The sequence below is a fragment of the Channa argus genome, chromosome 20 (assembly GCF_033026475.1).
Source record: "Channa argus isolate prfri chromosome 20, Channa argus male v1.0, whole genome shotgun sequence".
Taxonomy (NCBI): domain Eukaryota; kingdom Metazoa; phylum Chordata; class Actinopteri; order Anabantiformes; family Channidae; genus Channa; species Channa argus.
Genome location: NC_090216.1, coordinates 7,039,628 through 7,053,064, shown reverse-complemented (window position 1 = coordinate 7,053,064; position 13,437 = coordinate 7,039,628). Strand labels below are relative to the sequence as shown.

Sequence of the window (13,437 nt, the reverse complement as noted above, 5' to 3'; positions counted from 1 at the left end):
GGTTCTGTCAAGCGGGATGACGGCCTCCAAAAATCAGCCCTTGGAAACTTTTGTCGGGAAAACAGAGGAGTTTGAGTGCACATGCATATTTATGGCCGTTCACCGTTCACTCCTCGCACAGTTGCTGCAGTAAGCGAAGAGTTGACTGAGCCACTGATGTGACATTTTGTACGTATCGCTCAACATTTATACATGTTTGTATTTCTAATGATTGCGCCTATTTAGGGGGTTTTTATTACAGTTTTGCCAGGACAGGTAAAGACAGTGGTGAGCCAATAACCGCTTCCTGTAATGCCAGAAAATCTTCCTTTATCTCTTCTGCCAAATACTGCCTCAACATGCCACGCCCTCGGTTAAACCAGTTCTCCCACTCTCTGGCTGTTCAACTATGTATAAACATGTCCTGTACACCACTTGCAATGACTGCTTAAGAAGAAAAATTATTTATACATTTTATATTAACAATTGTTAGATCAGTGGGCTCAGAACTTAATAAGTGGCAACACTGGATAAAGACAAGATGATGATGAAAATCCACACAAAGGATAATTAATTGCAGCCTGATACTACAGTTTTTTCTTATGGTTTTCTTTTTTCTTTTCTTATAAGTCGGCACCACATAATGACAAAGACAGAATTTCTAAATGTCTCTAAATATTTTAAAACAAAAGAAAATTAAAAAAAGGTAACTCATCACATGGCCTTATTCAGTCTTTGTATTCAGTCTTTGCTCAGTACTTTGTTGAAGCACCTTTTGCAGCAATTACAGCCTCGAGTGTTTTTGGGATATGACGAAACAAGCTTTGCACACCTGGATTTGCAAAGTCTCTGAATACGTTTTGAATTTTTTTTTCATATCATTCAGTAACATTTCTGAAATTCTGTTTTCTCTTTTTCATTATGGGTAACTGAGATTAATGAAGAAAAAATTATAATAAAAAAAAAAAGTGTCAGGCTGCAACATAACAAAAGTTTAAAAAGGGAAGGGGGTCTGAAATGACTCATCAGGCACAGGCCTGGGGCCCAAGAGATCAGGGAGCTCATGGGCCAAAGACACACACACAAAAAAAATAAAAAAACCCACAAAACAACTCAAAAATGATGAATGGCCTAAAAATATCCAAAACAAACACATAATGTCAAAAAAGAGACATAAACTTCCCAAAAAAAAAAAAAGTCAAATGACCAAAAAAATGACTCAAAGCAAACAACAAGAGTGTGTGTGTGTGTGTGTGTGTGTGTGTGTGTGTGTGTGTGTGTGTGTGTGTGTGTGTGTGTGTGATGTTGAGAGAGGTGTTTTCTCATAAACTATCCATGCATGCATGATAGCTAACAAGAAAAAGCTAGAGAGAAAAAAAAATGGAATACTGGACAGCTGTCATGTGGCCTGCAGTTTGTTCATTTTTACATCCTTTTAAGAAGCTCTGGCACAAGGAACGTTAACAAGAAACTGTTAGCAGAGTGCACAATCTCAGGAGTAATTTTACTGCCCTGAGTGTGAGGGAATGAGGTGAGGGAGAGCAAGAGGAGCTAATCCACTCTTACTCTTCAGTGGCATTTCATGCACTGTCTGCCGCTAGTTCGGCGTGCACAAAGGGCACCAAGCATCAATAAGTCAACACGCTGCTAGAGCAGGAGCGGATCCAGACTCCCCAGCCGTGAAAAGAGAGACATGTCTTTATGGGAAGTGCAAAATTAAATTGATTTTGCAGATGAACTGCTTGAGAGCTACGGAGTGTCTTAGGGTTAACGTGGTGGGTGCAGAGAAAAGTTTAATGCAAAATCTGACCCCCACAACAAGACCTGCTACGAATTCAGACGCTAAATTTGCATTTCTTAAGATAAAACTCCTGAGTACAAAAAAAAAACTGTCCTCTCTTTGCACCTTGTATAAGATGCTGAGCTATTAAAGGTGGTGGGCGGGGAGAGATAGGTAGAGAGGGTGCAGAAAAAAAAAAGAGAGAGAAAGAGAAGGAAAAGAAAAAGCCTCTTCTGAGTCTTTTATTTCCCATTTTGAAGTAGTTTGTACTGCCATCTTATAATCTGTGCCATCGGAGCTGCACATCATGTCACCATGTCCAGAAGGCCAGGCTGTTTGGGGCTTTTTTTTTTTAGTCCCCCTCCCCACTTCTCGCCTCCTCGTTGCCTTGCATCAGGCAAAGGATCTGAGGCTTTAATATGGCTGCCAGTGAGGCAACAGCCATTTAATAACAATGCAATAGTTCCTCACAGCAGTAGTCCAGTGTCGCTCATACACCCCGCTGTGTGCAGATGGTACATTGTCTGTGGTTTCCGAAAACATTCTCTGCTCTGAGATGTTTTTCCTTGCTCCTCCAATACACACTCAGGCCTGTTAGTCAGCAATACTTAACTCTCCTCTTGATAGAAACAACATACAAATGCTCTGCAGCCCATACGCTCTTATTTCGTAACAGGTCAGCTGAAGTGCCTCCCCCCCCTCCACTCCCAGAGGTGGCCTGAGTGTGTGTCCGTGTGTTTGTGTGTTGTGTGTGTCACTGGCGGTAAGCCTCTTGCATGTGCCTCACAGTCTCAAGCAGTGGGGGACATCTGGAGGAGGCGTTACCGTGTACACAGAGAAAAGAAGAGTTCAGGCCTGAAATATCATCCTCCAAGGACATAACTGGCTTTCATTAACATACAAAGGGGGGATATGGCAGTGGAGATTTATTCAAATCAACATGGCTAATGTTGCCATAAACCAGTCACCTTGCCAAGTTACCCTAAAACTCATTCTCTCTATTAGTGGCCCTTCCCCTGACTCGCAGCTGAGAGCAATTAAAGCACATTTTGATGAAAATGACCAGCAATTCAGCGTAAGGAAAAAGCTTCGGAACAACCATTCTACAAGGTAGATGTTCATTATGTGCCAGCAGGGAAGAGCCTCCTCTTAATAGAGTGCCAGCCATAAACATCCCTCATCATCACCGGGGCTGCCACTTGATCTCACCTCTGGGTTTTCAGTGCAGGCCATCTTCATTCATTTCTTCTGTGTTTCACTGTCTGTTTACTCAGTAATGAACTCTGCCCGGAGAGTTGTTAAAGGGGGAACAAAGTGAAGGTGCCCAACACTCTGCTGTGGCGGTGATTAACGACTGAATTAGAAAACAACTCCGGGTCACCTTCTTTAACGTGGTGATTGATGATCTAATGTGAGAATCTGATAGCCTTTGTTATAGGCGAACTAGAACTTGGATCACAGGTGAAGCGAGGCGACAGTGCATTTACAATGTGCATCAACTTCTCCGTGAAACTTCAATCAATAAACATGATGATGTAATTAAGAATCAAAAACAATGTGGTGAGAACCAACTGAGATGCTTCATGGCCTTGACAATAAGAATCTCGCTGATGAGTGTGCATGCAACTGTGTCCACCACTGTCTGTAAAACCTTAGTTAGATTTGCCCTAGTTCAACTGTGCATGTGCCATCTCTCCCGTCACAGGCAGTTTACAAGACCGGGAACGAGGACTGCCATCTGTCCCACCTCTATGGGGCGCACCGAGGGACGTTTTGCACAGTTTTGGCAAGGCTCACTTCCTCTAATGCTCCACAAATGTTTGGAGGCATTACATAAGCAGTGAGACCTTCACTTGGGTGGAGGGGGAATGAAGACACATACAGAAGAGGAGAAGAAAAAGCAAGAGAGGATGAGAGATTGGAGAGTGTAAGAAAGCAGCCTTTGTGCTTTGATTCTACTGACTAACTGTGCTTTCATGCACACAATAGCGATGCAGGGCAGCATTGGTGTTGCTCTAAGGCACAGGTGGAGGATCAAGCACAAACCAAGTCCAGTTTCAGTACCTTTCAAATGCCAAGACACCACATGGGTTGTGTTCACACCTTTAAAGCGAGACTTAACAACTCTAGAAAGTTGTCACAGCTGCTAATTCAATCTCACATCTAAATTCTGGACTGGCAAACCACACAGCCACTTGCTGCAAGGTACCTGGTTAGTGAGAATGCATGTGGCATATATGATAAATTACAGTGTTGCTGGACGTGGCAATGCACAGCCATGAAGGTAGTCAGAAACCCTTAGCTTAAAGCTTAAAGAAAGCAAATTTTCAAATAAAAGTCCCAGGACATAATCAATTGAATATAACTTTTTCTGGAAACCACAGAGTGAAACAACTTGATGCACAGAGAACTGAGTGCACCGCACTCAAAGGTACAGTGTTGCTTTTGGAAGGGGGGGGCTGTCTGCCCCAGCAAAGTACGCAATGACTGCCCTGGGATAGGCTTAAAATACTAAGACATGTCACAACGGACACTTGGGAGATCATCTGTATGCAATTCTCCTGTTGCTCCTTTCGCAACAAGATGAGAAGATGAGATTTCCCTGGAAAACTAAACCAGCCACCATGACACAAACAGGGCAGGCAAACAGAAGAAACAAAGGGAGGCAAATTCATTTCCTACACATATTCTCTACTCGGACACAACAGAAACACATAAGCAAAAGCGGGACACCAATTTCCTAGCATACACACATTTGCTTACATCAACTCAACTGGCAAGCCAACCAGAAGGAGCCCACTGGAGCGGTAACAGTTTGTGAGACTTCACAACTGTGCACGTTACTTCAAGAGTGATGGTCCAGCCCAGTGTCTCAAAATCAGTGCTGTGTTCACATGACATGCTATTAATAAAGGACCAACACTGGGATGATCAACAAAGACTTAGTCTTAGTGATTTGGTAACTCAGTGTTGCCTCCGTGTGCTGCTGGTCTCTGTAATAGTGAGTAATGACTAACTTGGTGGGGCAACTAAACAAAGGCAAAACTTTTCATTTCCACCTGGAGACTTGGAAGCAGGGAAGCAGAGACAATTGCAATCTTTGCTCCTTATGCTTTGTTGGATATACTTTTTAAATGGTAGTGAGATTGCATGAATCTACAAACACTGTCTCTCACTGTCAGGTGCAAAGATTTGGATAGGCAGCGGTCTAAACCCTCCTCAGGCCATCAGTGGAGTTTGCAATGGGGTCTTACCAAATTAGGGACAAATTGGATGATATTAGCTACACTTTAAGTCTCAATGTTTTTTTTTAGTGGTAAGAAATAAATCAAGTCTGGGCAAGAATATGTTGCTCATGCCAGTGTGCAGCTGGCCTGTCCTTTAGGCCCTTTGCCGGGGATGAAGCCACAATATAGAACAATGTTTGCATACATTTTACCTTTTAAACTCCCATATTTACATATTCTGAACTTTCAGAGAATGTCTCACCTCAAATTTCACAAACATTTGAAAGTCAAAAGTCAAATAAATGTCAGTAATCTGATGTTTTTGTTCATGTTCAAGAACACAGATTTATGAATAATCTAGCGATATTTTATAGGATTTGCCAATGGACTGTAACAGTTACACTGAAATATTAGCTTCATTGTTGATTTGTAATAATGAAGCTGCACTAGTGGATATCACTTAGGTTCACTTACTGCACAGTTTTTCCGTTGCTTATGTTGTTGCATGCAGGTTTGCTGAAAGTGACGGCGGTGAGGAAATGCTACTACTGATATCAACCTCTTACACACACACACACACACACACTAAGCCTAAAGCCCACCCACTCCCTCACGACGTACTGCTGACCTCAATCACTGATTTCATCACTTCCTCGTATTGCACACGAACTCTGAGGTTTCCTAGTGCCTGTTCAAACTTATCTGTGTTAATAGCGCTATATGAAATGCACGCTTATCTATGAAGACATTAGCACAGCAAAGAATTTGCCAGAAAACGAGACAACCCAACAGCTTCATTAACCGGGCCTGATATGCAGATACGCAAGGATAAGCTGCAGATACAGTGTGATAAAGTGTGGAGTACAGCAGGCTTCTGAGGCCGACAGCGCAGCGAGGGATCTCGCTGCTGTTACCATGGTGGTCCTTCTCCCTCCCTTCATAGCCTGCCCTGCAATTAATGATGCACAGTGATTTTCCCTGAACCCCCCCCCCCCCCTCTCTCTCTCTTTCAATGCTACACAATTGTATGTATTTAAGCATGTTACTATGTTTGTGCATGCTTGCATTTATGTGAGAAAGCTAATTTTCCCTACTGTGCACCAGGAGGATAACTACTGAATTTGTATTAAGTAATGAAATGGGGGTCTGGGAATGATGGTGAATTTGTAAGCATGCACCATCTCCCATAATTCCATTTAGTGGTCCTGTAAACACTTATAAATGCAGGCGGTAGTTGCGGGAGCCCCCCTGCCCTCAGCTCTCATCAGGCTCACACACCTCTAAAGAAACCAAGGGCAGGAGAGGAGGAGATACTGCAAATCACATTATGGGACATGAAATTAATCCACCCTCCCCAAACATTTGGCCTTCACACAGTTTAACCTTGAAACTACTTTTTACTCCCTCACATAAGGATTTCGTAACACCCCACCACCACCACCAACCTCTATCACATCCAAAAGAACAAGTCTGACATTACAACAATAGCCTCACCGAGGTAATTATTCAATAGGATCCTTCACTGCGCTGGTGATACGTTGTAATTTCATTTCACTTACGTCTGTTTCATAATGTAATACACAATTGAGCAGGGGCACTTTATGTCCCAAAAGACCACTTCCTCCTTAAGATAATAAAAGCCTTTTGTGCTTGCCTTTGAGAAATCCTTGGTGGATTATTTGAGTGCGGATTCGGGAGCACATCAATTAATATGCATTAAATGAAAGAGTATTAAGTTGTAAGAAAAATAATTAATAACTCTAATTGGTGCGCTGCTGCTTTGACCAACGACATCACACCTTAACATTAGTAGGACCGTTGCTGACATTGCCTAAAGGGGCCAAAGTACAAGTGTTGCTTGACCTTCTACATGACTGAAAGACAATGTTATTCCACTTTATTACAGGGGCAAATCTCTCTCCCCTGATACTAAGGTAAAGTGGTAAAAGATAAAACCACAGAGTGGCTGTTACATCCAATCCAATAAGAGAAGAAAAATTCCTATCTGCTAGCCAGTGCTGAAACCACATGAGGTTCAGCTCTACTTGTTTCGGCTAGAATAAACTACATCTGTTTGTGTCGGGGAATACTGAAGATCTCTTATGCAAGCCCTATCGCTGGATCATCTGTCTTTGTACATTCAGAGAATAGCGCTCCCTGGCACAGGGTTCCACTTTCCCTGTTACCATGAAAAAGACATCGCCAGCTCCAATTATCCTTTACCCCTGTGTAGCTCCACAAAACACAATCACTTTCAATGAAGTTATAGCAACAGGGGAGTAAGTGATGACAGAGAGAGGGGAAAAAAATCTGATAGCCTCCCCATACACACATGCATACACTCCACATTGTGCTGAAAAGCGAAGATGCAGAATGCCTCAGGAGAACTGAGAAGCAAAGAAATGAGAATGGCAAGCAAAATGTTTCTTTGACATATCTTTTCAATATACCCATTTCTAAAGGTTAGAGGAGTTTTGAAGCCATAGGAGAGTCGCTCCCTCTGAGTGATGGCACCTTCAGCTGCTGTGAGTAGCGAAGATACTGAGTAGTTTCTTTCCACTGCAGCGCTCTGTTTCAAACTTATTTGACCGAGAGCAATGCACAGCAAGAATTACCACCTTGTTCAGTTTACACATCTACCTCAATGTTTTTTTTCAGTTCAGCTGAATCAATCTTGCCTTTGGTTGGAGATAATGAGCATGTTCACCGGACTTCAAATGTACACGGTTGCTGCAGGGCTTCTTGACTTAACAGAGTCACATCATGCAGACACTTTTAAGGAAGGGAGGAAGAAAAAAAAAAAAAAAAAAAGGAGAAGTCTTCGCCTAGAGAGACCAATTAAAAACACATATTCAAATTGACCTAAAAGAAAAACAGTAAGGAATTCATTTCCAGCGCTGCCCCATCACTATAGCTTCAGCCGCTCAGGTTCATCCCAGCAGTTTTCAACTCTGTCAAACAAACAACCTAAACAGGGTGGAAAGAAATAAAATCTCTCTAATTTCTGCAGGATCAAAGACTGTATCAGGACATGGTAAGCACACACAAGAGGATTTATCAAATCTGCACCACAGTTTGCATACATTAAATGATCCCTAATATTCGATTATTATCTTTGCCAACTTTGCCACAAGAAAGACTTGCTAAAAAGAAAATAACAGCAATAGACAGAAAGAGATTTGCTTTCTCTGCTGCAAACACTGGAATTTATGTTTCAATCTAGGATGTATGAAATTTTCCTCTGTAGTTATGTTAGTGTAATATTACCAATGGCTGCTGCACCTCTGCTTGTTCAGATCCAAAACATTAGAGCGGGAACTAATAATGATTGAGGATTTTGCCCAACAATAGTTGTACAGTACAATAATACAAAAGGATAAAAGCAGCAAATCCTCAAAATTCACAGCTTGCAACAAGCAGATATTCACATTTAGCCTGATAAATGATTAATTATCAGCACTGTACACACATTTTATTAGCGCTACAACCATTTAATATGACAAACTTGAAATGGAAAAAGAGAAGTTCAGGCAGCTCCTCAAGCAGCACAGCACGAGTCAGAATTTTATCCATGAAATATTTGGTACCCCAGCCCAGCGGGTATGCAGTGACTCTGAAACATGTTCCGTCTCGTTTCTACGGCACTTCCAGGGAAGCCGCTTCCATAAATCCCGTCTAATGGTCGCTTGGTGAGGGAACTTTTTAACACAGAACTTAGCAGCCACTGTTATTCACCCGTAGAGAGAGAGTCTCGGTATGATGGATGGTAATAAATATTGCACGGGGCTAACAGAGGTCCCCTCAGAGACGTTCAATTGCCTTGAGTTATAGGGTGCTGCTCGGCAACACAGGAGAGGATGGCAGAGGGCAAGCTCTTCTAACTGAGTCTGTTCAATTTCCTCTCTGGAAACACGACAGTGGCCATTCTAAATGATAACACTGTTTCACAATAGGGGAAGGTAAGCGAGGGAAAAGGGGGGTGGGGAAAAAAATGTTGCCATCTCAACTTATGAATGGCAAGCTTGTTGGTTAGGAATGGAGAAACTGTAGGGCGGTGGGGGTGTCCACTGTGCATCCGCAATGATTGTGAGTGTACCTGGCATGTGAGGGACAAAAAGACAAAACACAAAACAACACTACTGTGTTACCACCACACTTTTCTGCTGCACTTTTGACTGGAGCAGTTTCGCGGAGCTTTTCTGACAAGCGAGCCCTGTTATGCTGAGCTCTCCACCATCTTAACTGCTTTCTTGACAATGGCTGACAACAGAGCAGATGTCCAAGCTGCACACATCTGTAGCCTCCTTACATGCTTTCAGGCGTGCGGGCACCCGTTACAACAAAAAGCATCAAATAAGTTATTTGGTTAACTTTGCTGCAGTTAAATTTCATATTGATTACAATGTGATTACGTGTGACTCAGTGCTACTAATCCACCACATGCACTGTTGTTGTATTTTCAGTGTGATCAGTGAATTAATTAGCCCAATAATGTGTAAGAATACATTTGTGTGTGTAATTAACAAGTTAACACAAGGCAATTAGCAGCTCATTCATACACTGTCAGTACCTACCAGCGGCAGTAAGGATGCATTCTCCGTACCATTTTTGTTTCTACTTCCACAGTCAGCTACAATGCTGAATCCTGAATCAAAATGTCAGTAACTCAATGACCACGAACACGATTGTTTGGCCTGAGCAAAATGCAGCAAGACATCCAGGAGTGGAGACTACAAAAAGAAGCCTAGTGTTCCTCTCAAGAGGTTTTCAAAGTCACATCCCTGGAGCCTGGGGGGGTAGAGGTGGTGGTTGGGGGGACATGAAGGAGGCATGCCCACAAACATGAAGACTTTGCTTGATTTCACTCACCTAACAACAAAAGAGTGCAAAGGGGGGGGGGGGACCCTTTATGCAAACATGTCTGTACAGTAGCTAGTTGCACCCCTTGCATATGTGCAACCCCAAAAACCACAATATCCTTTAAGGTGGGATGTCATCAGAAGCCGATCTTCGATCCACAGCCTTTTTTTAAACCTCTTTTCTGATGAAAAGAAGTTCAGGGAGCCTCTGTAATGACGCCTGCTTCTTAATTTTGTTAAAAAAAAAAAAACACATGTTACAGATCAGTGACACTGTGATGCAGCTTGGACGGCAGAGGTGCTTCGTTGTAATGACTTGGACACGGACTCAGCACAGGATCACGTCTTCCACAGCACAGGTTTACAAGGAACACAAACAGAAAAAAACTCACTCAGTCGGGTCAAGTGTGAAGTATTGGAGGCATTATGAGCAAAGAGCCTCGCTGGAAAGCACACACGGACACACAACTCGCGCTACACACGCTGACAACAATGCACTTCCTATTTTATTTTTTTAACCGACACACACACACACACACACACACACACACACACTCCCTGTGCGGGTACTCGTTGCTGTGCAAAAAAAAAAAAACAGGACGTCTTCGCGTCTTGTCCAAAGCGTGCTGCGGCCATGTACAAGGTGAGGGACACACTAATGTCTGGACTGCTCCGCGTCCACACATGACAACCAAAGACCTGCTTTTACGTGCTCACAAACACCGTCCCCGTGTGTACAGGACAACACACCCGAGCGTCCCCCATCTTCATGGCGCAGTAAGGTGGACACACATGGTCAGAGCTGTGTATGCGGACCTGAAAGCCGACGGTAGCCAGTCAGAGCTAACTCTCACCCTCTCTCTCACACACACTCTCACACACACACACACAACGAAACAAACTAACCGTGAAGAAGCGGCGTTGCGGTTGCTCCAGAAATGCAGTCTTACCTGGGTGAAGAATGTCTGATCGCAAGTTGTGAAGCCGACTTTTCAGGCGCACGTCGGCGGCGGCGGCAGCATCATCCGCTCCGGGGAGAAATGTCTCGTGAAGATTTGGAGTAATTCTGATTCCACCTTATTAATCCCCCGTGTGCCACGAAGCGGCTTCCTCTTCTGTTTTCTGTCTGTCTGTCTTTATTTTTATTTTTATTTAATTTTTTGCAGAAACCACGGGAGAGGAGTAATAGAGGCTACAATGTGTCCTTGTTTATTAAAATACCACCGCGCGTAAACGCCGAGGATCTGCCTGTTTCACTGCTTTATTTTTTCCCTCTCTCTCTCTTTGGCTGTACTCACACTCCGTCTAACTCTCCTTTTTATCAAGGCGGGGTCTTGGGTCGTTTAAACCAATGACATAAACCAAGAAGAAGAAGAAGAAGCAGCCCCCCCCTCCACCACCACACACACACACACACACCTCCAGCTCACATGGTTGGCAAAGATGATGGGAAATCTCACTATCTCCCATATGTTGAAAGTGTTTTAACTTTATATCATATCACTTTAAATTAAAAAATAGATATTTTAGCTATGCTGATCTGTTAAAGCAATTTGTGTTTCTGCAAGTGGCACAAGAAATTCTAGATGAATTTCAGTTGACAGCATTTTTGGTTGAGAGTCTTGGTTGTTTTCAGGACAGCCCACTCATGGATAGACTGCACTCTCTCCCTGACAAATAAAACTATCCAAAAGACACACTGATTAACCGAAGGCAGACGCATAATGTCCAAAAACAGGCTCAAAACAACCAAAAAGATAGATTAGAGATAAACATAGATTACTAAAGCAGATATCAAATACGCAAATATGCACAAAACAGGGGGAAAAAACTGCTGCTATGCCCATGGGCCCATTTGTCACAATGCATTCTTGAGCCCACTGTATAATCTGCTGCCTTTCTGGGACCAAGTTAGAGACTAGCTAGTGAATATAAAGAAAATGCTAATGCAGAGTTAAGCAGCACAAACATACTGTTTAACTCCCATCTTTTGTACTTAGGCAGCAACAAATATTTAAGTCTTGGTCTATGCTTGGGCAAATAACACCAAAACTATCTTCATGCACAGTCACATCTAGGGTCAACTTTATTATATACCATCTGGTAATTTAGATGAACTGACCATTTAAGTCACTAAGCTGAAAGGGAACCACGCTGCATGTCTGACATATGCCAAAATATAAGAAACAAACTTTTAGTCACCTGGTGTTTTAGAGCTTTACCCTAAAATCTGGAGAGAGAACCTCAAACTATCTGCATAGCCAAGAACTGTGCATGTGTGTGTGTGTGTGTAATTTGACAGACAAAGAAATGTGCCAAATCAGACCCAGGCCTATTAAAGTCACAAGACTTTAATGGGTCTTTCATAGGTCACAAGACTTTAACAGGCTTATAATATACCCACACTGAAACATGGTGCTCAGGCCGGCAGTGAATATATAAATTATAGTTTTAACATCATCAGGCTCCAATGATAGTTGTGTTTCATTTCTATAAATAATGCACAGCAATGCTTCTACTTTGCGATTATCACAAGGGTATTTAAGTCAATGAAGAATAATAAAAAAATTAAAAATCTCCAAGTACCCCTGTGGCCCCTGTCAGCCACTGTCACTGTGGCCCCGGGCCCGTCATTTTAAGTTAATAATCCTAAATATTGTTTAAATGCACAATTCATTTAACAAAACTATATAGACATGACTATATAGGAAAGCATGTGACCTCCAGTGCTTACTGAATGTATGGGGGAACAGATGACATCACATGATTGATTTTCACTCTCCTTTTTTTGGAACTTGTTGCACAAAGAACAAGCATTGATCCACATCACTACCTTAATCCACTGGAGGGTTTGCCTCTGATATACATTTAGAGGCTTTGCTCTGCTAAAGAATAATCTGCAGCAGCTTTCTACATTTCCCTTCTAGTCTCATTTCTACACTTTTTCTAATTTAATCCACGTGAAGCGGAAATTTTGTCCACCGCTATGTGCTCATTGAAAATGTTCTCTGTGAGTACAGTCAAAGTCAGCAGCAATACTTTATTTCATTCTCATATCAGTTCCAGTAATGAATCAACCTTTTCATGGAGATGAGAAACAATCAGATTGATGCCTGCTGTACACATTCAATCTACCGCTGCATCAACGAAAATAATCTCAGTGGAGATGGAGACGAGTCCTGAGTATCGAAGGGATTTCTATGCTATCCTATTAGAAGCAGAGGTATAGATCCAATGTGGTGCCGTATCAGACCATTTTGAACTCTGACCCCTATCTCCATACTCACAAATTCACAGGCAGAGTTCACAGCGAGTCTCTGCGGAGAGTTGAGCAACGTGCATTACGACCCTCGCTGACATCTCTGGAGACACACGTGTCAATCTCCAGATGAATAATTGAAGACACACCACCCCCAGCTTGTTTCTTACATGGGCTGGAATTAGCAGCTGCTCCACAAAACAAGCATCATGTTGCATTAGATTTCTATGTGCAAATTTGTTCACATTTTACAGTTTGCTCATGCTGCAGCCTTGTTGTTTCCAATTCCTTTCTTATACCTCAGCCGATTTTTACTGGCACTCTGCTCCCCCC

The 13,437-nt window shown here is 42.6% G+C and overlaps 1 protein-coding gene across 3 annotated transcripts in view; it reads right to left on the bottom strand.

Annotated features, from left to right (window-relative positions):
• LOC137105649 (C-terminal-binding protein 2) overlaps positions 1-11,159 on the bottom strand; it is a 90,062-nt gene extending 78,903 nt beyond the window's left edge. For 2 of the 3 annotated variants that reach the window (XM_067488141.1, XM_067488140.1), the window contains exon 1: positions 10,796-11,159. The gene's annotated coding sequence lies outside the window, so the exon portion shown is untranslated. The remainder of the gene's footprint in view (positions 1-10,795) is intronic. The other variant, XM_067488137.1, reaches the window with a different exon arrangement.
• Between the last annotated feature and the right edge of the window lie 2,278 nt (positions 11,160-13,437).